The sequence below is a fragment of the Castor canadensis genome, chromosome 8 (assembly GCF_047511655.1).
Source record: "Castor canadensis chromosome 8, mCasCan1.hap1v2, whole genome shotgun sequence".
Classification (NCBI taxonomy): domain Eukaryota; kingdom Metazoa; phylum Chordata; class Mammalia; order Rodentia; family Castoridae; genus Castor; species Castor canadensis.
Genome location: NC_133393.1, coordinates 88098609 through 88102136, shown reverse-complemented (window position 1 = coordinate 88102136; position 3528 = coordinate 88098609). Strand labels below are relative to the sequence as shown.

The window sequence follows — 3528 nt, the reverse complement described above, 5'->3', positions numbered from 1 at the left end:
GAATATAATTATGGCATGATATTTCATTTCTCAATCTTTTAACATTTGCCCTTTTGTCTTTATATTTAAAGTGGGCTTCTTACCAGTCAACAGAATGAGGAAATGGAAGAAAATATTTGCAAACCATATATCCAATAAGGGGTTAATATCCAAAATACATAAGGAACTCAAACAACTTGATAGTAAGAAAACAACTAACCTGATTACAAAATTGGCAATGGACCTGAATAAACATTTTATAAAAGATATACAAATGGCCAAGAGAGATATGGAAAAATACCATCATTAATCATCAGGGAAATGCAAATTAAAACCATGATGACATGTCAACTCATACCTCTTAGAATGGCTATTATAAAAAAATAAAAAGTAAGTGTTGGTGTATGGAGAACAGGGAACCCTTATATACTGTTGGTAGGAATGCAAATTTGTACAGCCATTTCAGAAACTAACATGAAAGTGGTTCAAAAAATTACAAATAGAACTACCATATGATCTGTCAAAACCAGTACTAGGTATATAGCCAAAGGAAATGAAATAGGTACGTTAAAGAGATATTGGCACTCCTACATTTGTTGTATCATTATTCACGTACCCAAGATATGTAATCAACCTAAATGTCCATCAATGGGTGATTGGATAAAGAAAATATGTTATGCATGCATAGTGGAGTACTACTCGGCCTTTACAAAGAAGGAAGTCCTGTCACTTGTGACAACATGGTTGTACCTAAAGGACATCATGTTGGGTGAAATAAGACAGACACAGAAAAACAAAGGTTGCATGATCTCGTGTATATGTGGTATCTCCTAAGGTCAATCTCATAGACGCAGGCAGTAAAATTTTAGTCCCCAGAGGCTGGGAAGTGAGGGGACTGGAGAGTTGTTGGTCAGTTAGACAGGAAGAACAAATTCAAAAGATCTATCATACATCGTGGTCACTATAGTTAATAACAATATATTACAGACTTGAAGACTGTTAAGACAAAAGTTTAAATGTCCTCACCACAAGAAAAATTAGATGAGTAATGCATATGTTAATTGGAGAGAACTAACCCTGTACCCATATTTCAAAACATCATGTTGTACTCCATAAACATATAGAATATATAAGAATGAAAGTATAAAGTGCATATTTATTTCTCAGTTTTTTAAAATCCTCCCCCAAAAAGTGAGTTTCTCTTGGGCAACTTGTGGTTGGGCCTCACTTTATTTTTGAAACTAAAAATCTCTGGTTTTCAATTGGGACAGCTAGACAAATTATCCTTCATGAGATTATTAATATAATTGGGGTCAAAATCTAGCATGCTATTTGTTTCCTATTTGTTTCCATCTGTTCTGTTTCCTCCCTTTTTTGTGCCTTATTTTAATTAATTAGAATGTATCTTAAGACTCTGTTGTCTGTGTTGCTGGCTTATTGGCTGTAACTCTTTGTTCTGTTATTTTACACTCTGTAAATTCATTGTTTGCATTAACTTGGGCACTAAACTAAAATGTAAGCTCTTGAATTCTTTGGACTCAGTGTGCTTTGTGTGCAGGAGGTTTTCAGTGCATACTCACAGAATGTATCAACATTTATTTGTTTCTTATCTTGCTCAAGCAAGCATTTAGTGGTTAACTGCTAAGGCTGCTCAGGTAAGAAAACTAAATCAGGGTGATTGTGAACAGAAAGAAAGGAAGAAGAACCCAGAAATGTGATTAAAATATAGTTGCTAAAGGCTTTTTTGTCATATTATTTATAAGAAAGCCAATGTGCTAAGGAGTTAGAGGCCACAAGATTTTTATGATATAGAGAAATTCTTCATATACTTATGTTTGTAAATATCTTTTATTTTACATTTTCTGAAGTTCTATGGTTGTTATAGTCAAAATGCATGTCTTGGTAAAACACCAAGCCTACCAATAGAGTGTGAGGGAGGATGCAAAGTCTATTTCAATCCAGCTCTGAGCCCACCAAGTAGACTCCATGGGCAAAGCTTACCCTCCTGAGCTCAAAAAACTCTCTGTCAAGGAGATAAAAAGTTTTTACTGAAATTAAATGGTGGCGGACATGTCCAAGGCATATTGCAGGGATTCGATCCCTTTATGAATCTCGTGATAGGAAAGTTTGGGGATGGCAACTGGTGGGCAAGAGGGCAGCTCTGGAATGGTGGGAACTCCAGGAGACAGTACCATCATGTTAGAGGCCTTAGAAAGAGTTTAAATCATAGCTGCTCAGCGAGAAGTCCACATTCCCCTCCAAAAGGCCTGTTTTACCGTGACATAAACATTGGGTCATGGACAATTGAATGTACATTATTAAACTTTTGTACAGTCAAAATAGTATAGATCCTCCTCCTCCTCATTAAACCAGCTTTTCCTGGAAAGCAAACCTCTCAAAGCTGTCGTTAGGCATTATTTGTCAAACAATGAGTGAGGACAAGGTATGAGTAAGGACAGGGTTCTGCATCCTCTCCCCTATGTTTTAACAGAAATGGGAATTTCATCCAGTAGGATCACTTGGGGCTCAAGTAACAGAATCTGCTTACCTTTAAGCTACAGGTGGCTAAACCTACAAACTTTTCAAAATATGAGCATATTTTCTGACTCTATAAGGATCTTTGAAAGCATTAAAAATGTCAAGGATTTCCTTTAACAACTAAGCTTATATCAGGAAAAAAAAATTCAATGCACTGAAAAGTGAATTTCTGTTTACAAAGATAAAAGAGGGATTAGTGTTACCCACAGTTGTTCCAGAGGGCACAACCAGGAGGAGCAGGGGTGGGAGATCTGGAAGGATGGATGGCAGCTCAGTATGGGGAAGGAGGCTCTAACCACTGAGCAGCAACCAAGTGGACTACCGAAGGCTCCCAAAGTGTTTGTCCGAGGAAATCCTGTAAGATCAGTGGTTCTGAACATTTTCAGGATCAAGGGTTCCTTTGAAAATCTGATGGAAACTATGGATCTTTTTTTCTTATCAGATCCGCACACCTGTCTGTGCCTGTGCTCACACACACTGATGAACAATTTTGCATTCAGTTGTGAAACTCATCCTTGAACCCCATGTTAGTAATACCTGGTGTATACAGATGTCTTAAGCATGAGGTAAGACCCCGTACCTTCCAGCTCTGAGAGTTTATGACCTCTGGTTCTATCCCCATTGTCATCAGTGCCTTTAGAAGTCATATAAGGTGTCCTAAAAATCCAGAAGTACTTTTCTTCCTTGGAAGTTCTGCCTCCCTTCTCCTTTCTACCTTTTTACCCAGTAATAGTTTACATAATCTTCTACCCCTCATTCCAGACATGATTGCTTCCTCTAAATTTACTGTTCCTTTCAGGGGAGACAGATTTTAATCCCTTAGCTTTCTGTGATGCCAGCAGACTCTAATCCGAAGATTTTATCTCTGAGATTACACCTAATCTCCTCCCACAATAGCAGGCTCTGAAGAAATATTGGTGATGGCAAAAATATCAGACAATCTAGCCTTCCTTCTCACTGCTACCACTGCAAAATCTCCATGACAAGATGCCTTGTTCAGCCAGACTTTTC

At 37.6% G+C, this 3528-nt stretch overlaps 1 pseudogene; it reads left to right on the top strand.

Moving 5' to 3' along the window:
* The first annotated feature begins 1965 nt into the window (after window positions 1-1965).
* LOC109703243 (putative small nuclear ribonucleoprotein G-like protein 15) lies at window positions 1966-2202 on the top strand (annotated as a pseudogene).
* The last annotated feature ends 1326 nt before the right edge of the window (window positions 2203-3528 follow it).